A 27,060-nucleotide genomic window follows, 5' to 3' on the forward strand; every position below is an offset into this window, starting at 1 on the left:
CGTTACCATACAAGAAAATTAATAGTTTTTGTTTTGTTAATAGAAACCGTCAAACAATGAACATATGAAATAATAAAGTTTTTCAATATTAATAATAGTCTCTTAACATAAATGATAATTTTCTGAAAGACCTTTGCCAGAGAACTAAAAATTGATTGGAACTTGGTATATCAAAATAAAAACTTGAAATTTTGGAAAGAAGATTTAATGCATTCATATGTCGCTACACATGAAAATTATAACGTCTTTTAGCATTTAATCCCCTTTTGTGTTATGAATTTTGCTATTCAAAAAATGAGAGTGATTTTATTTATGCTTTTTTTTAGTAGAATATGATTGTGAAGTATATAAGAAAAGAAATTAATTAACAAGACTTGAAAATGATACTTAATGTATCCCAATATCTCTTGCTACTTCCCTCATTTAATAAAAATTTCCTTATTTCCTATTTCACTTAATTTCATATGTTTAATGACATTGATAGTTTTAAAAGAAATTTACTAATAATGTGTGTGTATATACATATATGATTTTGCTAACCTACTACATGATTGTAGTAGGTTAGCATTGTGTATATCTTTTGATTCTATAAAATATCCTTACTGTTTCCTATTACCTCATTAAATGTAAGGACTTTAGTTCTTTCCGCCAAAAAATCTCCCATTTTTTCTACAACTCTCACTCTCAATCTGCAGATTCTCATCAATTTCCATTGCCAGTAAAGAATATGGTATGAAACTAAGTAATCTAAAACTTTTCTTCCTAGTATAGTTGCCACCTGTCACGACCCAACTCCATGTCAGGCCGTGATGGCATCCAGCACCGTTGCTAGACAAGCCAACAGTGAACAGCTTAGTGATTTTCCGTTTTTTATTAAGCAATTCCAACAACTAACTTTACTTAAATTCAAAGCATTTGATAAATAACGGATTTTCAAGGCAAACAAAAGTGGAAACAACTAAAGGAAATCGTAACCATAGAAATACAACCCAAAAATCGTGAGTCTACTAATGTGTGTCAAGATCTAGTGTCACAAGTATGTGGGCAGCTAGTAGAATGTACAAAAGATGGCTATCCTACTGCCTGAAATAGAATAGACAGATACAAGCAAAAGAGAAACCCCGGCATGCTACTGAATGGTTCAGAAGGGGGAAGCTCACCGTAAAGTCTCGAACCAAGATCAAGCATGCGCGTCGGGCGGGTAACTAGATGCACCAGCCTCAGATCCTGTACAATTAAGTACAGAAGCGTAGTATGAGTACATAAACAACATGTACCCTGTAAATATCCAGTCTAACCTCGAAGAAGTAGTGACGAGGGATCGACTTGACACTCACTAAGGCTAACAATAATATATTAAAATGTTATACTAAGCATGGATTTGCGTGAATAATACTGAAAGCTTAAGAACAGGAAAAATATAAGTCTTTCTTTCACAAATATAATTTCCAAATTCGATATTATCATTTAACAGTTTACATTTCAAGATATTTAAGCAATATCAATCATGGAGGGTGCCAAAGAACTATCATGCGCAAATTATGCCGAGGTCGTACGGCCCGGTCCAACATATTATGAAACTGTGCACTGCCGAAGGGTCGAACGGCGCGAACCATAGATGCATCTATTTACTACCGAGGCGCTCGTCCCGATCCACAAATAATAATTTTTTTCAAGAAAACACAAGTTTCTTATTTACAGTCAAGTATCTCATACAAACCATCAAGTGAGTGAATTTAACCTTATACAATTCTTTTTATCAACTTCTAACATGACTTAAGTGATTATATTAGCAAGTAAGGGCGCAAACATTCCAGATATAGCATGATACGGGTCCTAAATTTGTGATGACCCAAAAGGTCATCACTTATTTTAGAAATAAATTCAGTGTTCCGAAGCCTAAAAACCTCCTCTTTACCTCACCTCGACTTGCGTGTGTGGTCCGGACCTATATCCGAAAAGCCTTCTATGTGAAAATATGAGAAATAAAAATTTCTAGAGTTAAAATTTGATTATGGTTGACTTTGGTTAACATTTTTAGCAAACGGACCCGGATCCGTGTTCTGACGATCCCGGGAGGTCCGCAGTAAAATATGGGACTTGGGCGTATGTCCGGAAATGAACTCCGAGGTCCCAAGCCTTAGAAATCAATTTTTGAAAGAAATTGTTTTGTTGAATTATCTAAGAAATGAAGAAAAAAATTAATATTTGAAACCATTAGTATCGGGCCCGTATTTTAATTCCGGAGCCCGGTACAAACTTGTTATAGTATTTAAATGATAACTGTGAAATTTGGTGAAAAATAAAGTTTATTTGACGTGAGTTGGACTTCCGGTTGAAGAGTTATGAACTTTAAGTGTTCTTGATGAAAATGATGAGTTTTGAGGTTTAATTCATGGTTTTACATGTTATTTTGATGATGTGATCGCACGAGTAGGTCCATATGATGTTTTAGAGTTAGTATGCATATTTGGTTTGGAGTCCCGAGGGCTCGGGTGAGTTTCGGATAGGTTCCGGGATGTTTTAAACTTAAAAACATAGCTGTTGCAGGTTCACAAAAGTTGCAGATCTCTAAACCCGCCTGTGCGGTCCGCAATGATTTTGTGCGACCGCGGAAGGGGCCTTTGCGGCCGCAAAGGATTTTGTTCGGTCCGCGGTGGAGGGACCTTGCGGCCGCACTCAATTTTGTGCGGTCTGCGGTGAGGAAGAATCCGCAGGTTCACTGGTCTGACTTCGGAAGCCTATATATTTTGATCTACAAAGAATTTTGAGATGCTTCAAAAACAAAAGTTGTAGCCTTTCGTGTCTAGTTTCTCGAAAGGTAAAGAAATTACAATTTGGACATCTGTAGAGAAAGTTATGGCCAAAATACTAAAGCATGTCACTGCAGTCAACATTGTGAGCTCCGCGGCTGCAATCCTTTTTGTTCGGTCCGCACAGAGGGTCTGAGATGGGTATATTTAAACGGGATTTTCAGTTATTTTTCATTCTTCAAAACCCCAAAAGCATAAGAGGCGATTTTTCAAACAACCTTTCTTCTCCAAAATATTAGTAAGTGATTTCTGACTCATTTTCCTTACTCCTTAACTTCTTTTTACAAGATATCATCCTAGAATCTAGGTTTTTCACGGTGGAATTGAGAATTTTGGGTAAAACCTAAGAATATTAAAATTTGGGGATTTAGACCTCAAATTGAGGTGGGATTCCCAAACCAATTATATATCCGGCTCGGGGGTGAATGGGTAATCGGGTTTGGTCCGAATTTCGGGTTTGGACCAAGCGGGCCCGGGGTCGATTTTTGACTTTTTGAGAAAAAATTTAGAAAAATTATTTCCATGCATTAGAATTGATTCATTTAGCATTTATTGATGTAATTAAGTAACTTGTGGCTAGATACGAGCGAGTTGGTGGTGGAATCAAGAGGTAAAGCGATAGTTGAGGCTTGAGTTGTGTTCATGGCATCGAGGTAAGTGTTTGGTCTAGCCTTAGCTTGAGGGATTAGGAGTTGTGTCTTACCTTCTGTGTGCTAATTATGGAGTACGACGTATAGGCATGGTGACGAGTATCTATACGTCGGTGTCAAGCATGCCCGTGAGTCTTGTATTGTAATCGTTATGACTCCGTTGTGGTTTTAATGTGCTTCATTTGAGGATTATCATTATTGTTCCCTTGCCGGGATGTTTGTTGTGATATTATTGTTCCCTTGCCGGGATGTTGTTGTAATATTATTGTTCTTCCCGGGATGTTGTTATTATGCTATTGTTCTCTTGCCGGGATTCTTTTATGATTGGTGTTGACACATGAAATGGGAGCGGGTTGCACGCCTGCAACGGAAATATATGAAATGGGAGCGGGTTGCACGCCTGCAACGGTAATTATATAAAATGGGAGCGGGTTACATGCCTGCAACGGTAATATATGAAATGGGGGCGGGTTGCACGCCTGCAATAGTATAATATGAAATGGGAGCGGGTTGCATGCCTGCAATGGTAATTATATGAAATGGGAGCAGGTTGCACGCCTGCAACGGTACTATATGAAATGGGATCGGGTTGCATTCCTTCAACGGTATTACATGCGTACTTGTTCTTCTTATTTCCTTATCTTTGCTGGTAATTGTTTTATGGCATTCCTTACATTTCTCTATTGTTGTTCTGTTGTTATCTGTTACTCTCTGCAGCATGTTTCCCCCACCCAACTGTAGTTGTAATTATCTGCTTCTATTTCCGCTGTATATGATTTAACTACACAAGTTTATTTGGTAGTCTAGTCCTAGCCTCGTCACTACTTCGCCGAGGTTAGGCTAGGCACTTACTAACACATGGGGTCAGTTGTGCTGATACTACACTCGGCACTCTTTTGTGCAGATCCCAGTGTTGTAAATTTCGGACCACAGTGAGATTGTTGTTTCTTGTTCATCAGGCGACCCGAGGTAGTCCTGCAGGCGTCCGCAGGCCTTGGCATCTCCTTCTATCTACTATTCCTGTTTCTTTCATGTATTTTGGAGACAGTGTTGTAGTTATTTCTTTCGGACCTTTATTTGTAGTACTCCTAGACAGTCTGTGAAGTTGTGACACCAGTCTTGGGTAGATTTGTTATGAATTGGTATTAGCAGTATTATTAAAACTTTGCAATGCAGTCCTCCGTTTATTCAATTTTATTGTTATCTAATTGTTGGCTCTTAACTGTTATCGGATTAAAAATGGAAACAAGGTAAATAGTTCAATTGGTTCGCTTGCCTAGCTTTCACTAGCAGGCGCCATCACGACTCCCGAGGGTGGGAAATCCGGATCGTGACAAGTTGGTATCAGAGCTCTAGGTTACATAGGTCTCACAACTCACAGACAAGCGTAGTAGAGTCTGAGGGATCGGTACGGAGACGTCTGTATTTATCCCCCAGAGGCTACAGAGTTAGGAAAAACTTCACATCTATTCTTTCTTGTTGTGCAGTTTGGTTTCCCAATGCTAAGTGAATTTCCACTCTATTCTTTCGCAGATGCCCAGAACACGCGCTTCCTCATTCGCTGATTAGCAGCCCGATCCCCCAGCAGCAGCTCCCACGAAGGGCAGAGCGCGAGGCCGAGGCCGTGCTAGAGTCCGAGGTAGGGGTAGAGCTCAGCCCGGAGCAGCAGCACCAGTGGCGGAGCCTCGGGTTGAGTTTGACGAGGAGGTTCCGGCCCAGGCAATTCGGTGGGCCTAGCTTAGGTCCCAGAGGGGTTCATTGCTACCCCAGTACTTCAGGGTGCTCTGGTCCGTCTAGTGGGCCTTATGGAGAGTGTCACTCGGTCAAGCTTGCTTCCTGTCGCACCAGCTGTCTCTCAAGCTGGAGGAGGAGCCCAGACTCCTGCTACTCGCACTCTGGAGCAGGTGGCTCCCCAGTTTAAAACTCGAGCAGCTCAGCAAGTTGGAGCAGTTCAGCCGGGTGTGGTAGCCCAGACCGGTGACGGAGCAGCTATGACTGCCGATGCCTTGTGGAGATTGGACAGGTTCACCAAGCTCTTTACCATCACTTTCAGCGGTGCATCTTTTGAGGATCCCCAGGATTATTTTGACAGCTGTCATAAGGTTCTCAGGAACATGGGGATAGTGGAGACCAACGGGGTCGACTTTTCCACTTTTTGCTTATCTGGATCTGCCAAGACTTGGTGGAGAGATTATTGTTTGCCTAGACCAGTTGGGTCACCAGCTCTGACTTGGGATCAGTTTTCACAGCTATTCTTAGAGAAGTTTCTTCCCGTCACTCAGAGAGAGATCTATCGGAGGCAATTTGAGCATCTCCAGCAGGGTTCCATGACCGTTACACAGTACGAGACCAGGTTTATTGATTTGGCCCATCATGCTCTACTTATACTTCCCACGAGAGAGAGAGAGAGAGAGAGAGAGAGAGAGAGAGAGAGAGAGAGAGAGAGTGAGGAGGTTCATTGAGGGGCTCATTCAGCCTATTCGACTTCAGATGGCTAAGGAGGCGGGGAGTGAGATTTCTTTCCAGGAGGCGGCCAATGTGGCCAGGAGAGCTCAGATGGTTTTATAGCAGGGAGGTGGTCAGGGGTCTGATAAGAGGCCTCGCCATTCAGGCAGATTCAGTGGCGCCTCGTCTGGAGGCAGAGATTCTTTTGGTAGAGGCCATCCTCCTAGGCCTTTTCAGTCAGCACTTCAGGCTTCTCACAGTGCCCCAGGTGGTTGTGGTTCTCACATGCAGTATTCCGATCAGCAGTCCTACAGTGCATCACCAGCTCCTATCAGCGCACCTTCGCTTCAGCTTTTTCAGGGTCGTCAGCCCTAGCAGCCGAGGGCTTGTTTTACTTATGGCAACACGAGGCACATTGCTAGATATTGTCCTCGAGCATCGAGCAACTCTTAGCATCCGGGTTCCCGTGCCATGGTTCAGGCACCGCGTGTTCCACACCCGCCCAGCCAGCTAGAGGTGGAGGTAGAGGAGCTAGAGGTGGAGGTAGAAGTGTTTGAGGTGGAGCTCAGGCCACTAGAGGTGGAGGCCAGCCAGCTGCATGTAGTCTAGGGTGGTGAGGCCCAGCCCCGATGTTATGCTCTTCCATCCAGGCCTGAGGCTGAGGCTTCCGATGCAGTTATCACAGGTACGGTTCTGGTTTGTAGTAGGGATGCTTCAGCGCTATTTGATCCAGGGTCTACATACTCTTATGTGTCATCTTATTTTGCGCCGTATCTGGTCATGCCTAGCGATTCTTTGAGTGCTCCTGTTATGTGTCTACACCGGTGGGTGATTCTATTATAGTAGATCGTGTTCATCGCTCTTGTGTAGTTGTGATTGGGGGTCTTGAGACCCGAGTATACCTATTACTACTGGACATGGTTGATTTTGATGTCATATTGGGGATGGACTGGTTATCACCTTACCACGCTATCTTGGATTGTCACGCCAAGACTGTGACCTTAGCCTTACTGGGTTTACCTCGTCTTGAGTGGAGAGGGACTCCTAGTCATTCTACCCGTAGTGTTATCTCATATATGAAGGCTCGGCGTATGGTCGAGAAGGGGTGTTTGGCTTATTTGGCATATGTTCATGATTCTAGTGCTAAGGTCCCTTCTATTGATTCTATTCCTGTAGTCCGTGAGTTCCCTGAGGTATTTCCTTCAGACCTGCCAGGTATGCCACGCGACAGGGATATTGACTTTTGCATTGATTTGGCTCCGGGCACTCAGCCCATTTCTATTTCGCCGTATCGTATGGCCCCACCTGAGTTGAAAGAGCTGAAGGAGCAATTGCAAGACTTGCTTGATAAGGACTTCATTAGGCCTAGTGTCTCTCCTTGGGGTGCGCCAGTGTTGTTTGTCAAGAAGAAGGATGGATCGGTTAGAATGTGTATAGATTACCGACAATTGAACAAGGTCACAATCAAGAATAAGTATCCATTGTCGAGGATTGATGATTTGTTCGACCAGCTTCAGGGTGCCCAAGTGTTTTCTAAGATCGACTTGAGATCTGGCTACCATCAGTTGAGGATTAGGGCATCCGATGTCCCTAAGACAGCTTTCCGCACTCGGTACGGGCATTATGAGTTCTTGGTGATGTCATTCGGATTGACAAATGCCCCAGCAGCTTTCATCGATTTGATGAACCGAGTGTTAGGGCCTTACTTGGATTCGTTCGTAATAGTCTTCATTGATGATATTTAGATTTATTCCCGCAGCCGGGAGGAGCATGAGTAACATTTGAGAGTGGTTCTTCAGACTCTGAGGGATAGTCAGTTGTATGCTAAGTTCTCGAAATGTGAGTTCTGGTTAAGTTCAGTTGCATTCTTGGGTTATGTGGTTTCAGCAGAGGGTATTCAGGTGGATCCGAAGAAGATAGAGGCAGTCAAGAACTAGCCTGGACCCACATCAGCTACAGAGATTCGGAGTTTCTTGGGGTTGGCAGGCTATTATCGTCGGTTTGTGGATGGGTTTTCATCTATCGCAGCCCCGATGACCAGTTTGACCCAGAAGAGTGCTCAGTTTAGGTGGTCGGACGAGTGTGAGGCGAGCTTTCAGAAGCTCAAGACAGCTTTGACTACGGCGCCAGTGTTGGTTTTGCCCACAGGTTCAGGGCCATATACAGTTTATTGTGATGCATCTCGTATTGGACTTGGTGCGGTATTGATGCAGGATGGCAGGGTCATTGCTTATGCTTCGCGTTAGTTGAAGATTCATTAGAAGAACTACCCGGTCCATGATTTGGAGTTAGCCGCCATTGTTCACGCGCTGAAGATTTGGAGGCATTATTTGTATGGCGTGGCATGTGAGGTGTTCGCGGATCACAAGAGTTTGCAATACTTGTTCAAGTAGAAGGAGCTAAACTTGAGGCAGAGAAGGTCGTTGGATGTTACACCCCATGTTTTCGTATGTAAGAGTACGTCATAAGTCAATTAATGTAAGCTAAAAAATGGAATCATCTTTGAAAAGTTTACAAAGTTAGTTCATCATGTTAACGTGGAGGTTACAAATATTTAAGATCATTAATACCAAGTAGCAAGAGGGTTTGAAGGCTTAGAAGCTAAACGAATTGAAGAAAATAAGTTTCATCGAAAGTCGACAAGTTGGATTGATTTACCATGTACTTTTGGGGTGAGACTAGGGTGATTAACATTATAAGGAGATTATATTATGAGTTATTTTAGTCGTATGATAGTCATGTATTATGTTTTTAAGTCAAGCGAGTTGTGGAACAAAAATTTGGCAAAGGGTCATCACAAGTTGCATTCATAATGTGCTGAAATTTAGGTCAAATGTATCTGCACTTTTCTCCCAATATACTTGGAATCTAAGGATGATCTACATATAAAATTGAAGATCTATGAGTCTAGTTGTCACTCGTTCCTCGCTTGTTCGAAAGAGCTTCAGATTGGATTCAACACTACATACGATATTCCATTCCGACTCCCCTTATGCCTTTTGCTGCTCCACAATGCTCTCTCCAAAACAAAACTCTCCAACGCATTAAACCATTAGTCAATACGATCTCAGAGTATAGAGATATTCATGTTTCTGTGAGCCTGCACAGATTGGTAGGTGACAAGTAGGTGCATCACCTACTTGCCAAAATGAAATGACAAAATTAAAATCCCCAAAGTCGGCAAAGAGGGGACTTTTAAGGGATTATCAACTCAGTTATTTCACACATATTTCAGACCTTCAAAACCAAATTGAACCCCTTCAATTCCTCCCCAAAAATCCCACACAAACCCTAGGGTATTTCTAGTGTTACGACGTGATTCTAGTGCCGAAAAGTCCGGACAGCTTGCTAGTTTCTCTTTCTCCTTCATGTAGCTGAGTTGGGGAACTGATTTTTGATGGAGAAGGACTAGGTTTCGTGGTTATACTCAGTCCAAGGTATGTTTATGCTTCTCCTTCCATTATCTATGCTTGTACGAGTTGTAACTCGACTGTAAAGACTAGACCTGGCGAGTTTCGAATGAGTAGTATGTTGTTTGTTGTTGCATCACTGTTGGCTGGTTGTGAAATTATTTTTAAGTTGAATTGATGGATGGTTTATAGGATAAGAGGCTTAATTATGTGTTGTTGTTTGTGTTGCTCAATTTGAAAGAAAAGACAAGTCGAAACATGTTTTAGTAAACCGTAAAATCAGTTTTGAGTTGTTGAACTTGTGGGACTGTTTTGTGGGCTGTCTTGTGTTGCTATTCGGTTGTCTATTTTGCATATGTTTTTATGGAGTTTGGGAAGAGAAAGAGTGTGGAGAAACACCACATAATGGCAGGGTGGTTGGCTGGTCGTTCGTCGTTACATTTTTTTAGGTTGTTGGACACTACTTTGGTTGTCGTTTTATGTATGAAGTGATTAGGGCGTGTGGGCTGTTTTGTGGTATATTGTGATGGAGATAAGGTTGGAACATGATGAATACATGTTGTTATTGTTGTGTTCTTGCTATTGTTGGTATATGGTATTGGAGGATGGCCTTGTTATAGGGGAGATGCTGCCCAAATTTACGTAAACAAGCTACTAGTTTAAGTTGCGGACTTAGCCTTTACTCAGCACTGATTTTGAATCTCCTTATGCCGTGGTAGATTAAGTTGAGTTGTTTGAAGAATTGCTTGGAAGGCATTAAGGACTCAACGGAGTTAAGGTATGTTAAGGCACTTTCTTCTTTCTTTTGGCATGATCTAACATGAAATGAACATAAACGATATGCTATTTCATAATGAATCTACTCCTAGCAACTAAGGTTGTTCATGTTGTTCTTTCCGTACAAAGTTATTCTAAGAAAGTATGTACGATCCTTGAGTCCTAGTGAAGTTCATATTGATGGTATGATGTCCATAATGTTAATCGAGTGTGCAACGACCTTAAGTCACTCCGAAAGGTTTAGAATGTGATTCCGTGAGTCTAGCATGCATTATATATAGTATCTATTTTACTCTAGCGAGCCGCGCTAGAGTCGGCCGGGTACGGCAACTATTGTGCAACCACTGATCAGTTGGGTTTACCGAGCTCCACGTGGCCGGGTACGATTCTACCGAGCCTTATGATGGCCAGGTACGTTTTTACCGACTCCTCTTTGAGGCTGGGTACGATATGATGATGATGCCCACAGAGGCGAATGTTTTTAAAAATTTATGTATATATATGTATTATGCATTTCATGTCAGTAGTCCCCAGAGGCACTCAGATATTACAGGTTGTATCCCCTCTATCTCTCTTTATATTATTGTTCTTATTTATGTTTTTCTGCCTTACATACTCGGTACTTTATTCGTACTGACGTCCCTTTTGCCTGGGGACGCTGCGTTTCATGCCCGCAGGTCCCGATAGACAGGTTGACATTCCTCCTAGTAGGTTATCAGCTCAGCGGAAGGTGTTGGTACACTCCACTTGCTCCGGAGTTGCCTATTTGGTCAGTATGATTTGGACATATATTGAATTGTATGGCGGGGCCCTGTCCCGACCTTGTGATATGTATGTACTTTTAGAGGCTTGTAGACAGATGTCATGCATATGAAAGATTGTATGGCCTTGTCGGCCTATGTTCAGTGTACGAGTGTTCATTTTTGTCTTATAGGACTGCATGTCACATGTATAAGTTTGTATTACATGTTGGGTCGTCTTATGTCAAATATTCCCTTATGTTTTATTCGGGTTATATCATGACGGCCCTTCCGGCCCATTTACCCATGATGGTATGATAAGAAAGATACGTTACGTTGGCACTCAGTTGAGTAAAGTACCGGGTGCCCGTCGCGGCCCATCAGTTTGGGTCGTGACAAAAGTGGTATCAGAGCAGTTCTTTCCTAGGGAGTCTACAAGCCGTGTCTAGTAGAGTCTTGTTTATGGGTGTGTTGTGCACCACACTTATAAGCAGGAGGCTACAGGGCATTTAGGATTGTCACTCTTTCTTCTTACTCTATATCATGTGGTAGAGCTCAATTTCAAGAATTCAAACTCCTATGTTCTATTTTGTTCGTAATACAATGATACCTACATCCAGAAAGATAGTTGGTAAGAGATTGAATGTGGCTCTGGAAGAGCTGAGTTAGAGGAACTCGATTTTGCATCACACTGATGATGAGTAAATGTAAGTTCTTTAGCAGATCATGTGTGTACTAACTTGTGTGAGCTTCTTGATAAGGATCCCCAAGGCATGAATATCTATCCATCCATATGGTAAAAAGCAATAAGAGAATCAGAAGGTAGATACAAGTTTCAACAAGCAAAAGAAGAAAGGTGAAGAAGGGTACGAGGTATCCAGTTAGTGAATATTATCAGTTTTTACAATTCAAGCAGAGAAACATAAGTATTATGAGTTACTTTCAACAATTATAGAGATATATAAAATTGGCCCCACCCATCTCAGTTATGCCCTATGGGAGTTGACAAATATAGTTTAAGAGAAGAAGGTGATAGCAAGATCCAATTGGGGTTCGAGTAACCCAAAATGGTAGAAGGATTATTATCATTAGCTAACATTTCCAAAGGATATTGCAAATGTGGTAATGGTTCTCCTTGTGAGACACCCCGATGGTGCAATCTAGCATAGTACATTTAGATATGAATACTAGAATGTCTGGAAAAATTTAGAAGATTGGCACTAGAATCCTAGAAGGGATAAATATTTACCTTTGTATGGCTCTCGTTCCTAGTAAAGAGAGAATGCTAGGTGACCCGAAGAGCCAGTGAGATAAAGCAAGGGGAGCTAAAAGTGAAAGAATATTTTGTTGAAGTTATCATAATAATGTGATAGACAGAAATATTAGCCGGAGAATAAGAAGAGGGTAATTGAAGTAGTATGAGTAAGATGTGATAAATGATGATAACGGTAAATCAAAATATGACAGAATGACAGAGTCTATAGTCAAGTGAAGGAAAAGACCAAAGGTGACAGGCCTTGAGACAATAAAAGAGTATAGGCCAAAGGCTATATCCTCATACGAGAGTTGAGTTGGTGACTCGAACGTGATTACCAGAAGGAAAAATTAGAACCCCGTAGTAATAAAATTTAGTAGGTGATAGTAAATAAGATTAAAAAAATCGAACATGAATTAGGGATCGAAGGAATTGGTAATAGTCGGCATTGTGAGAATTTTAGAGATCGTGTTCCAACAACAATAGAATAGACAACAGGCGAATAACCTTTAAAAGTCATTTAGGAAGACGCTTCCCTAAAGCAAGCACTCTGAGCAAAGCTAATCTTAAGGGACTAAGTGTGCCAATTACACTAGGTGTAACCTTCGTGCGTAAGAAATTTAGCTATCCCTGGTACACAAGGGTTACGATAAGGCGTGTAAGGGTCATTGATGATGTGAAAAGACGCCAAAGATGAAGAGGTAAAACATCTATAGGTAGATCTTCGTAGCACTAAGTCTTAGTACTCTCCTAAAGGGGGGGAATATGGTGTGATATGGTATTAAGTCGGAGTTATTGGTTCAGGTAACTATGGAATAGTAAAGGAAGAATGTGGTAGAAAGGCAAAACAAATGAGATTGTCTTTATTTAGATCCTATCGATATGTCGCGACTCCGGAAAGTTATGCAAGCACGACGTCGGGGAGAGGCAGTAAGAGTTCCCAGTCAGGATATTGTTGATAAATAAGTGCGAATAGACACCTGATACATTAAGAGCCAGTGCAAGAGGTAAATTAAGACAAAGGACATATACCAAGAGAGATTACGCGGAACATAGATATGAGAATGGACCAATGAGTAGTTAGTAGTTGATTTAGGAAGAGCCTAGTTATGGCTAAACAAGAGGATACAGACAAATCATGCAGATTGTGCAAGGTAAACGTAGTGAACCCCAACATAGTGAATTCAGTCTCGCAGATATGACGTTGTAATCCTTGAGAAATATTCAGATAGGACTTGGGGTTGTTAAAGGTACCATATAAGTGTTAAGAAAATAAAAGACGCTGCAACTAGGAAGACAGTCAAATATTTCAATTTAGAAGCAACCCTACGAGCAGAAGGGCGCGGAGGAGTCAGAGGATCTCCCCTAAGCACTACCACGAAAGACTAGCTCAAGAAATAAGGAAGAGGGCTTCAACCTAAGCATATTAACTTGAAGAAGAATTGGTCTGGTAACAGTAGTCTCACTACAACATTGGATGCACTCCAAAAAAAATGGCGCCTATAGTAGCTAATGAATAGAAAAAAATAAAAATCAAAGGTTATGTTTGAGATCATATGAGGTACAGGAAATTATAGTAGTTGTGGGCAATAAGACAAGCCAAGTATTCATGCAACAAGTGGCAGAACGACCAGGAAAAGTAAATTGCTTACATTTAAAGACAATTGAGAAGGCACAAAAGGAAATCTATGGTGCTAGCAAGTTAAAGAAAGAATGTGATTAGTACAATAGATATGTGTAGGTCGCAATCTAAAGTATGGCAGAGTGACAAGATTTTAGGTATATGAGAGTAAGGATAAGAAAAGGTGAGTTAGAAGCTGATAAGAATAGGTAAGACCTCGGTATTAAGCCCATCAAACAAGAGAGTTGATGGTTTATGTATGTTATAAAAAGCTCAGTATAGCTTGAATTAACACGGAGTAGTCTAAGACTAGGAGCATTTAGAAGAGATGGAATGCTGCCCTGATTGTAATGTAAGGGTGTAATTGTGGTAAATTATAAAAGGATGATATTTAGGCCTTCAATTGAGTAATGATTCAAAGAGAAGAGATTTCATGGATGGCACGGGATTAGAATACCCCTATAAGACGAATCACATTGGAATGCTATGAAATACGGTTATTGAAGTATAGCATCGTCCCTAGGTGGATAAGGAAAGCCACTTCAGATGTTCCCTGATGAGACGTGAGCCCCAATGACAATGTATTACGTAAGAAGTTTCAAGTTATCAGTAGTGGATTATAGATCAACTTTAAGGTGAATCAACAATAGATGGATAAGAATTCCAAAGTATGAGAGGAGATTATGATGCCATTATTTAGATGAACAGTAATAAGGAAGCATTGAATGACTTAGATTTATACATGTAGGATAAGTAGTGAGAGAGTAACCTGGAGTTGGGTAGCAGACCTCGGTAATAATAAACTGAAGTAAGAGTTAGGGTATAGTATGACCTACCTAGATGTAGTAAAACCATAAGCATAGATAACCGAGGCTATGAAGCAAGGTATAGCAATAGTCGTAAGTTCGACAAAGTACCAAGCGAAGAACTTTAGTACACCTATAGATGCCTAGAGGGACATCTTGTCATAGTTCTGTATATGTTCACAAAGTGAGGCCTAGAGATTGGCTAAAAGCTGGAGAAAAAAGAGAGAGAAGAGTTGCATAGGCACACATACAAGTACAAGGTTGTACATGATGCATGTCAGAAGGTAACAACAGTTACGAGATAGGAAGAATTTCGACAACAGGTCGTGGTATGAGAAAGAGGCCTAAAGGAGGGAATACCCTGGCCTTTGGATTTATTTACAGAACAGTTTCCTAGATGACAAGGACAATATTAAAGTATTCGTAAGAGCCACAGGTTATGAGAGTGATAAGTACATTAGTCAATATTCGAGGACGAATGTTCCAAAGGGGGGAATGATGTTACACCCCATGTTTTCGTATGTAAGAGTACGTCATAAGTCAATTAATGTAAGCTCAGAAATGGAATCATCTTTGAAAAGTTTACAAAGTTAGTTCATCATGTTAACGTGGAGGTTACAAATATATAAGATCATTAATACCAAGTATCAAGAGGGTTTGAAGGCTTAGAAGCTAAATGCATTGAAGAAAATAAGTTTCGTCCAAAGTCGACAAGTTGGATTGTTTTACCATGTACTTTTGGGGTGAGACTAGGGTGATTAACATTATAAGGAGATTATATTATGAGTTATTTTAGTCGTATGATAGTCATGTGTTATGTTTTTAAGTCAAGCGAGTTGTGGAACAAAAATTTGGCAAAGGTCATCACAAGTTGCATTCATGATGTGCTGAAATTTAGGTCAAATGTAGCTGCACTTTTCTCCCAATATACTTGGAATCTAAGGATGATCTACATATCAAATTGAAGATCTATGAGTCTAATTTCCGATGCATTAAACCATTAGTCAATACGATCTCAGAGTATAGAGATATTCGTATTTTTGTGAGCCTGCGCAGATTGGTAGGTGACAAGTAGGTGCATCACCTACTTGCCAAAATGAAAGGACAAAATTAAAAGCCCCAAAGTCGGCAAAGAGGGGACTTTTAAGGGATTATCAACTCAGTTATTTCACACATATTTCATACCTTCAAAAACAAATTGAACCCCTGCAATTCCTCCCCAAAAATCCCACACAAACCCTAGGGTATTTTCAGTGTTACGACGTGATTCTAGTGCTGAAAAGTCCGGACAGCTTGCTAGTTTCTCTTTCTCCTTCATGTAGCTGCGTTGGGGGACTTATTTTTGATGGAGAAGGACTAGGTTTCGTGTTTCTACTCAGTCCAAGGTAAGTTTATGCTTCTCCTTCCACTATCTATGCTTGTACAAGTTGTAATTCGACCGTAAAGACTAGACCTGGCGAGTTTCGAATGAGTAGTATGTTGTTTGTTGTTGCATCACTGTTGGCTGGTTGTGAAATTATTTTTAAGTTGAATTGATGGCTGGTTCATAGGATAAGAGGCTTAATTATGTGTTGTTATTTGTGTTGCTCAATTTGAAAGAAAAGACAAGTCGAAACATGTTTTAGTAAACCGAAAAATCAGTTTTGAGTTGTTGAACTTGTGGGACTGTTTTGTGGGCTGTTTTGTATTGCTATTCGATTGTCTATTTTGCTAATGTTTTTATGGAGTTTTGGAGGAGAAAGAGTGTGGAGAAATACCACATAATGGCAGGGTAGTTGGCTGGTCGTTCGTCGTTACATTTTTTAGGTTGTTGGACACTACTTTGGTTGTCGTTTTATGTATGAAATGATTAGGGCGTGTGGGCTGTTTTGTGGTATATTTTGATGGAGATAAGGTTGGAACATGATGCATACATGTTTTTATTGTTGTGTTCTTGCTGTTGTTGGTATATGTTATTGGAGGATGGCCTTGTTATAGGGGAGATGCTGCCAAAATTTACGTAAACAAGCTACTAGTTTAAGTTGCGGACTTAGCCTTTACTCAGCACTGATTTTGAATCTCCTTATGCCGTGGTAGATTAAATTCAGTTGTTTGAAGAATTTCTTGGAAGGAATTAAGGACTCAACGGAGTTAAGGTATGTTAAGGCACTTTCTTCTTTCTTTTGGCATGATCTAACATGAAATGAACATAAACGATACGCTATTTCATAATGAATCTACTCCTAGCAACTAAGGTTGTCCATGTTGTTCTTTCCGTACAAAGTTATTCTAAGAAAGTATGTATGATCCTTGAGTCCTAGTGAAGTTCATATTGATGGTATGATGTCCATAATGTTAATCGAGGGTGCAACGACCTTAAGTCACTCCGAAAGGTTTAGAACGTGATTCCATGAGTCTAGCATGCATTATATGTAGAATCTATTTTACTCTACCGAGCCGCGCTATAGTCGGCCGGGTACGGAACCTATTGTGCAACCACTGATCAGTTGGGTTTACCGAGCTCCACGTGGCCGGGTACGATTCTACCGAGCCTTATGATGGCCGGGTACGTTTTTATCGAGTCCTCTTTGAGGTCGGGTACGATATGATGATGATGATGCCCACAGAGGAGAATGTTTTAAAACTTTATGTATATATATGTATTATGCATTTCATGTCAGTAGTCCCCAGAGGCACTCAGATGTTACATGTTGTATCCCATCTATCTCTCTTTACATTACTGTTCTTATTTATGTTTTCCTGCCTTACATAATTGGTACTTTATTCGTACTGACGTCCCTTTTGCCTGGGGACGCGGTGTTTTATGCCCGCAGGTCCCGATAGACAGGTTGACATTCCTCCTAGTAGGTTATCAGCTCAGCGGAAGGTGTTGGTACACTCCACTTGCTCCGGAGTTGCCTATTTGGTCAGTATGATTTGGACATATATTAATTGGTATGGTGGGGCCCTGTCCCAACCCTGTGATATGTATGTACTCTTAGAGGCTTGTAGACAGATTTCATGCATATGAAAGATTGTATGGCCTTGTCGGCCTATGTTCAGTGTACGAGTGTTCATTTTGGTCTTATAGGACTGCATGTCACATGTATAAGTTTGTATTACATGTTGGGTCGTCTTATGTCAAGTATTCCCTTATGTTTTATTCTGGTTATATCATGATGGCCCTTCCGTCCCATTTACCCATGATGGTATGATAAGAAAGATACGTTACGTTGGCACTCGGTTGAGTAAAGTACCAGGTGCCCGTCGCGGCCCATCAGTTTGGGTCGTGACATTCGAGCTGTTAAAAGACTATGATATCACCATCTTATATCATCCGGGAAGGGCCAATGTGGTGGCCGATGCTTTGAGTAGGAAGTCCGCCAGTATGGGCAGTCTTGCGTATATTTCGGTCTGTGAGAGATCGCTTGCTCTGGGTGTTCAGGATTTGGAAAATCAGTTCGTGAGGTTGGATGTTTCTGAGCCCAGCCGTGTATTAGCTTGCACAGTTACTCGCTCTTCTTTATTGGAGCGTATCCGAGATCGGCAGTATGATAATCCTCATTTGTGTGTCCTTAGAGACACGGTGCAGCACAGAGGTGCCAAGCAGGTTACATTAGGAGATGATGGAGTTTTAAGGCTGCAGGGTCGAGTTGTGTACCTAATGTGGATGGGCTCCGGGAGTTGATTTTAGAGGAGGCCCATAGCTCCCGGTAATCTATTCATCCGGGCGCCACCAAGATGTATCAGGATTTGCGGAAGCATTATTGGTGGAGGAGAATGAAGAACGACATTGTTGCATATGTGGCTCGGTGTTTAAATTGTCAGCAGGTTAAGTACGAGCATCAGAGACCTGGTGGTCTGTGCCAAAAGATTGAGATTCCTGAGTGGAAGTGGGAGTGTATCACTATGGACTTCGTTGTTGGACTCCCACGGACTCAGAGGAAGTTCGATACAGTGTGGGTTATTGTTGATAGGTTGACCAAGTCAGCGAATTTCATTCCTGTGGCAGTCCCCTATTCTTCTGAGAGGTTAGCTGAGATCTATATCCGAGAGATTGTTCGCCTTCATGGTGTGCCCTGTCTATCATTTCGGACCGAGGTACGCAGTTTACCTCACATTTCTGGAGAGAAGTTCAGCGGGAGTTGGGCACACGGGTTGAGTTGAGCACAGCGTTTCATCCTCAGACGGACGGGCAGTCCGAGCAGACTATTCAGATTTTGGAGGATATGCTCTGAGCTTGTGTTATTGACTTCGGAGGCTCGTGGGATCAGTTTTTGCCTTTAGCGGAGTTTGCCTACAACAACAGCTACCAGTCGAGTATTCAGATGGCTCCTTATGAGGCTTTATATGGTAGGCGGTGTCGGTCTCCGGTTGGATGGTTTGAGCCAAGAGAGGCTCGGTTGTTGGGTACGGATCTGGTGCAGGATGCCTTGGACAAGGTCAGGATTATTGAGGATAGGCTTCATACCGCTCAGTCCAGGCAGAAGAGTTATGCCGATCGTAAGGTTCGCGATTTGGCATTCATGGTCGGTGAGCGGGCGTTGCTTCGGGTGTCGCCTATGAAGGGCGTGATGCGATTTGGGAAGAGGGGCAAGCTTAGCCCTAGGTTCATTGGCCCGTTTGAGATTATTGATCGAGTGGGGGAGGTGGCTTACAGACTTGCGTTGCCGTCGAGCTTATCAGCCGTGCATCCAGTGTTTCATGTGTCCATGCTTCAGAAGTATCACGGCGATCCATCCCACGTGTTAGACTTCAGCACTGTCCAGTTGGACAAGGACTTGTCATATGAGGAGGAGCCGGTAGCTATTCTAGACCGGCAGGTTCGTCAGTTGAGATCGAAGAGTTTCCTTTCTGTTCGTGTTCAGTGGAGAGGTCAGCCTGCTAAGGCATCGACCTGGGAGTTCGAGTCCGATATGCGGAGCCGTTATCTCCATCTTTTTCCCGACTCAGGTACTTCCTTCTTATGTTCTTTTGAGGACGAACGGTTGTTTTAGAGGTGGAGGATGTGATGGCCTAAAAGGTCATCACTTGTTTTAGAAACAAATTCAGTGTTCCGAGGCCTAAAAACCTCCTCTTTACCTCACCTCGACTTGTGTGCGTGATCCGGACCTATATCCGGAAAGCCTTCTATGTGAAAATATGAGAAATAAAAAATTCTCGAGTTAAAATTTGATTATGGTTGACTTTGGTCAACATTTTTAGCAAACGGACCCAGATCCGTGTTCCTACGATCCCGGGAGGTCCACAGTAAAATATGGGACTTGGGCATATGCCCGGAAATGAATTTCGAGGTCCCAAGCCTTAGAAATCAATTTTTGAAAGAAATTATTTTGTTGAATTATCTAAGAAATGAAGAAAAGAATTAATGTTTGAAACCATTGGTATCGGGCCCGTATTTTGGTTCCAGAGCCCGGTACAAACTTGTTATAGTATTTAAATGATAACTGTGAAATTTGGTGAAAAATGGAGTTTATTTGAGGTGAGTTGGACTTCCGGTTGAAGAGTTATGAACTTTAAGTGCTCTTGATAAAAATGATGAGTTTTGAGGTTTAATTCATGGTTTTACATGTTATTTTGATGATGTGATCGCACGAGTAGGTCCATATGATGTTTTAGAGTTAGTATGCATATTTGGTTTGGAGTCCCGAGGGCTCGGGTGAGTTTCGGATAGGTTCCGGGATGTTTTAGACTTAAAAACATAGCTGTTGCAGGTTCAGAGAAGTTGCAGATCTCTGAACCCGCCTGTGCGGTCCGCAATGATTTTGTGCGACCGCAAAAGGGGCCTTTGCAGCCGCAAAGGATTTTGTGCGGTCCGCGATGGAGGGACCTTGCGGCCGCACTCGATTTTGTGCGGTCCGCGGTGAGGAAGAATCCGCAGGTTCACTGATCTGACTTCAGAAGCCTATATCTTTTGATCTACAAGGAATTTTGAGATGACTCAAAAACAAAAGTTGTATTCCTTCGTGTCTAGTTTCCAGAAAGGTAACGAGATTACAATTTGGGCATCTGTAGCAAAATTTATGGCCAAAATACTAAAGCATGTCACTGCAGTCAACATTGTGAGCTCCACGGCCGAAATCCTTTTTGTGGGGTGCGCACAGAGGGTCTGAGATGGGTATATTTAAACGGGATTTTCAGCTATTTTTCATTTTTCAAAACCCCAAAAACATAAGAGGCGATTTTTCAAACAACCTTTCTTCTCCAAAACATTAGTAAGTGATTTCTAACTCATTTTCTTTACTCCTTAACTTCTTTTTACAAGATATCATCCTAGAATCTAGGGTTTTCATGGTGGAATTGGGAATTTTGGGTAAAACCTAAGAATATTGAAATTTTGGGATTTAGACCTCAAATTGAGGTCGGATTCCAAAATCAATTATATATCCGGGCTCGGGGGTGAATGGGTAATCAGGTTTTGGTCCGAATTACGAGTTTGGACCAAGCGGGCCCAGGGTCGATTTTTGACTTTTTGAGAAAAACTTTAGAAAACTTATTTCCATGCATTAGAATTGATTCATTTAGCATTTATTGATGTAATTAAGTAACTTGTGGCTAGATACGAGCGAGTTGGTGATGGAATTAAGAGGTAAAGCGATAGTTGAGGCTTGAGTTGTGTTCGTGGCATCGAGGTAAGTGTTTGGTCTAACCTTAGCTTGAGGGATTAGGAGTTGTGTATTACCTGCTATGTGCTAGTTGTGGAGTACGACGTATAGGCATGGTGACGAGTATCTATACGTCGGTGTCAAGCATGCTCGTGAGTCTTGTATTGTAATCGTTATGACTCCGTTGTGGTTTTATTGAGCTTCATATGAGGATTATCATTATTGTTCCCTTGCCGGGATGTTTGTTGTGATATTATTGTTCCCTTGCCGGGATGTTTGTTGTGATATTATTGTTCCCTTGCCGGGATGTTGTTGTAATATTATTGTTCCCTTGCCGGGATTCTTTTATGATTGGTGTTGACATATGAAATGAAGCGGGTTGCACGCCTGCAACGGAAATATATGAAATGGGAGCGGGTTGCACGCCTGCAACAGTAATTATATGAAATGGGAGCGGGTTGCACGCCTGCAACGGTAATATATAAAATGGGAGCGGGTTGCACGCCTGCAACGGTACAATATGAAATGGGAGCGGGTTGCACGCCTGCAACGGTAATTATATGAAATGGGAGCGGGTTGCATGCCTGCAACAGTAATATATGAAATGGGAGTGGATTGCACGCCTGCAACGGTACTATATGAAATGGGATCGGGTTGCATGCCTGCAACGGTATTACATGCGTACTTGTTCTTCTTATTTCCTTATCTTTGCTGGTAATTGATTTATGGCATTCCTTTACATTTCTCTACTGTTGTTCTGTCGTTATCTGTTACTCCCCGGAGCATGCTTCCCCCACCCAACTTTAGTTGTAATTATCTAATTCTATTTCCGCTGTATATGATTTAACTGCACAGGTTTATTTGGTAGTCTGGTCTTAGCCTCGTCACTACTTCGCCGAGGTTAGGCTAGGCACTTGCCAGCACATGGGGTCGGTTGTGCTGATACTACACTCTGCACTCTTTTGTGCAGATCCCAGTGCTGTATATTTCGGACCGCGGTGAGATTGTTGTTTCTTATTCATCAGGCGACCCGAGGTAGTCCTGCAGGCGTCCGCAGGCCTTGGCGTCTCCTTCTATCTACTATTCCTGTTTCTTTCATGTATTTCCAGAGACAATGTTGTAGTATTTCTTTCAGACCTTTATTTGTAGTACTTCTAGATAGTCTGTGAAGTTGTGACACCAGTCTTGGGTAGATTTGTTATGGATTGGTTTTGGCAGTATTATTAAAACTTTGCAATGCAGTCTTTCGCTTATTCAATTCTGTTGTTATCTAATTGTTGGCTCTTAACTGTTATCGGATTAAAAATGGAAACAAGGTAAATAGTTCAATTGGTTGGCTTGCCTAGCTTTCACTAGTAGGCGCCATCACGACTCCCGAGGGTGGAAAATCCGGGTCGTGACAAAATTACCCGGACAATAGCATAATAGTAGCTACGTACGGACTCTCATCACCTCGTACAAACATTTATTTAATTCACCTATGGGGTTCATTTCCTTACAAGGTTAGAAAGGAGACTTACCTCGTCTCAAAGTCTACTTCCCAATTTAAGAGTGCGCTCAAACCTCCAAATTCGATGCCAAACAACTCGAAACTAATCAAACATCATATAAACTAATCAATTTATGCTCAAACGTCATATTTCCACTATTAAAGTGATTACCAACCCAAGTTCAAGATTCCTAAAATTCACCCCCGGGCCCACATGCTCGGATTCCGAAAATTTTTGAAGAAAATTATTACCCATAACCTTAGGAACATAAATATATGATTTTTACTAAGGCTCAGAATCTATTTCGTGGTCAAATCTCATTTTTATCAAAAACCTAGGTTTTCCTCTAAGCCTTTGATTTTCACTAATTTTTACATGTTAATCTACCCATAATCTTAGTATTTAACTCACATTCGGTAGGAATTACTTACCTCCAGAAGCTAGGTCGAAATCCCCTCCTTAAAAGCTCTCCAATCACCCAAGTGTGGAAGAAAAATGAGTAAAAATGGCCTAAGCCAGTATTAAATGAAGGCCACTGCCCCCAGCGATTTCCGCATCTACGGTCCCGCTTCCATGGACAAGGGTCCGCTTCTGCGGTGCCGCATCTGTGGAGGAGGGGCCGCATTTGTGGAACCTGGGCTGCCCTTCCTTGGCCGCTTCTGCGATGCCTGGCCCGCACCTCCGAGCTCGCATCTGTGGCTGACCAACCGCAGGTGCGATTATGACAGGTCTGGTGCATTCAGTTGTGGTTCCAAATTCTCAACTTGCTCCGAACTTAGTCCGACTGGCACTCGGGGCCCCGCCCAAACATACCAACAAGTTTGGAATCATAAAACGGACTTGCTCGAACTCTCGGAACGCCCGAAACAACATTAAAGCTAAGAATCACACCCTAAAACCAATTGAATCAAACTTATGAACTTCAAGTTCTTCAATTTACTTCCAAAACGCTGAAACATACTTATACCATTCGGAATGACACCAAATTTTGTGTGCAAGTCTTAAATGACCTTATAGAACTATTCTCGGTCTCAAAATTTTATTTGGACCTCGATAACACCAAAACCCGCTCCAAACCAAATTTAAGGAACTTCTAAAACCTTCAAGAACCAATTTTTACTATTAGGCGCCAAAACGCTCCCGGGTCATCCAAAACCCGATTCGAACATACGCCCAAGTTAGAAATCATCATACGAACCTATTGGAACCGTAAAATCCCGATTCTAAGGTCGTTTACACAAAATGTTGATCGAAGTTAAACTTGGCCTTTTAAGCCAACCTTAAGGAACCAAGTGTTCCGATTTCAACCCAAACTCTTCCAAATTCCGAACCAATGATCGCAACCAACCCTGCACTACTATTAAGTAGCGAGAGAGGTCGAAGCAGCTTTTACCCGATTTAGTGTCTGGATCGAATTCCACATAGAGCTAGATATTGGAGTTGGGTGTCTATCTAAAATGGAGTTGTGTATTTGCTCCAAATTGCACTTTTACACATTTTTGGGTTTTAATTATGATTCTAATTCTATAAACTACAATTCTCAAGTAAACTACTATAAGCTAGGATTAAACTATTGCAAGTTGTTCAACTGAATTAAAGGGCACTAGGGTAGTGACTTTCGCCTAGGTGGTCAATTGACGGATTCTTGATTCTAAAGCTAGATTGACACAATTGGGGAGTATGATATAACCATTGCTCGATTCTACTCACTCTATACCTCTCGGTAGTTCGAGTGATTTTGCCCGAATTGACTTTCTCAAGACCAATTGGGTATGAGAATTTGCACAAGCAATTGAGGATCAAGTCGGGTATTACGATCTCTCGATTTAACCCTTTAATTGGGGCTATCAATTCTCTTGAGTACGCCCCAATTCCTTGTTTGACTAATTCTAGAGACTTAGGCTTTCTTTCTCAAGAAGAGCAAAAGTCAACTAAACACAAACTAGTGTTTGCAACCACTAATTTAGCAATTAAACATGGAATTAGCCCAAAGATCAAACACCCATAGTCAATCAAGCTCTAAAATACAAGACCCATCAATTACCCACACTAGGGTTGAGCCACAACCCTAGCTGATGGGTCTAGCTACTCATAATTAGAGAAAGAAACAAAGAAATAGATGAAGAAAAACTCATATTAATTAATTGCTAAATTAAACTTGAAGATTCAATGTTGAAATGAAGATAAAATTGCCCAATATAGCTAAAGAAATGGAAGTCATGAGCGCAGCCTTCAGTTCTAACTATCTTCCTAACCAAAAAATGGAAAAGAAGCTATTTATACTAAGCTGAAATGTCTGGACAAAAATACCCCTGCGGGGTTAGTGCGGACCGCACAAAATGGTGTGCGGCCGCACTAGGGCTCTGAACATAAAATTCCAGCTCTCTGAACTCAGGCAATGCGGACCGCACAGAATCGAGTGCGGCCACGGTGGCTTCTAGTGCGGTCCGCATGAAATGGAGCGCGCATCGCATTGGCTTCAATCTCCAAAACTGGCATCTCTCTGATCATTGGTTCTGCGGACCGCACTAAATCGAGTGCGGCCGCAGTGACTCCAATACGGACTGCATTAAATCTCATGCGGCCGCATTGCCTGTTGGCCTGGAAATCACCTTCTCTAAATCTCACTTGTGCGGACCGCACAGAATGGTGTGCGGCCGCATTGGGCCTGTTTTGCCTGAGCTTTGTTTTGTCTTGGTACTTGTGCAAGTTTCACTCCTTTTTGAGCAAAACTTTGACATTTTGTCACTTTGTTGATCAAACCTGCAATCAAGCACAACTTGTGAACCTTTTGAGACTATTTTGTACAAATTTATAATCAAAACATAAGCAAGGAGGAGTATAAAATGTATCAAAATCCCTAGTTATCAACTCCCCCAAACTTAAGCTTTTGCTTGTCCTCAAGCAAACAAAATAAGACCCACCCCTTAAGAGAAAATCCAAGACAATTCAGCCATCCTAAAGTGACATCATCTAGCATCAATTGGGACTAACAATTGACCTGAATACACATGAATCATTAACAACATTTACTCTTTTAAAACACCATGGATCAAGTGTGACACAAGAGCATCAAGAGTTGACTCAACACATCAAAGGACTCTTTCTATTACTTTAGTCATTGTGGAACCCAAACTCACACATCCTCAGCTCCCCCTAAGCAAACCTCACCTTTAGAATAGTGGCACTCATACGAGGTCAATGGAAATTCACTCATCCCTGTCAAAGAAAAGTCACAAGTCCGGCACTAAGTACCATATGCTTTGCCCTTATGTGAGTCACCACAAATGTAAGCTTCATTCAACTAGAGATCATATAGGGCTTTTATGGAGACATAGTGAAGGCTTTTGGTTCCAGATAGGCAATGTTTGGTCTAAGTAGGTTCCATCTTCCCTTAAGCACATCTTTTGTTTCATTTTGGCACAGTTTCACTTGACTTTTTGAGTCTTTTCACTTCTTTCAAGGGGTAAGAGAGACACACTGTCACTCTTTTTTATACGTTTCAAATCTTCTTCTTTTTTCCTTTCTCAATTTTCCACACCTTTCATTCTTTGCTTTTCATGAATAAATTTTTTTTTTATTCTTTTCCACATTGAGTATTATGTTTGTCTTTTTGCTTTTCTTTCTTTTTCATTGCCCTTCCTTTTCTTCATTTTTGTACCTTTTTACCACTTTGTTGCAATCCTCGTCTCTTCCCCCAAACTTATACTTTTTCCATGTGCTAAGGAAAGATCGAGTGCCAAGAGAGGGTATCTTTTAGAACGGGTAAAGGCTTGTATCATGGTTCTTGAAGGAAAAATGTTTAAGGCTCAAAAGGGTTGACTAGGGATTTTATCTTTGGTAGGCTATGGAAGTGTTCAAGCTATCATTTGGATCAAGGAGAGCCTATAATCATGTCGCAGGTCAAAATTCACTTAGGATTTCTCTTCAACAAACATTGAGGGCAAGTTCTAGACCAATGGCTCGGGACTTGGACTTGCAATGCAATTTCTCACCACACACGCTATGGGATTGGACTAGAGGGGTTGCTCTGATGGTAAGCAAACCCCACTTCCAACCAAGAGGTTGTGAGTTCGAGTCACCCCAAGAGCAAGGTGGAGAGTTCTTGGTGGGAAGGAAGCCGAGGGTCTATTTGGAAACAGCCTCTCTACCCATGGTAGGGGTAAGGTCTGTGTACATACTACCCTCCCTAGACCCCACTAGTGGGATTATACTGGGTTGTTGTTGTTGTTGTTATTGTACATGCTATGGGATTGCTAAAGACACAGAGTCGGGGGCCCACAACGACCTTTGATAAGATTTGAGCACACAATGGTCCCGAAAAACCACTTGATGATTATCGGTCAACACAAGAGTCTCAAGGTCACGACTTTCACCATCCTAAACACAACAATTTGTTTTTGACCATGAGATCAAAGGCAAATGTGCTAGGCCCAAGTGAAGCTTTGCTTGAGGCACCCTTAACCACT

This window comes from Nicotiana attenuata, chromosome 6, assembly GCF_001879085.1.
Source record: "Nicotiana attenuata strain UT chromosome 6, NIATTr2, whole genome shotgun sequence".
Taxonomy (NCBI): Eukaryota; Viridiplantae; Streptophyta; class Magnoliopsida; order Solanales; family Solanaceae; genus Nicotiana; species Nicotiana attenuata.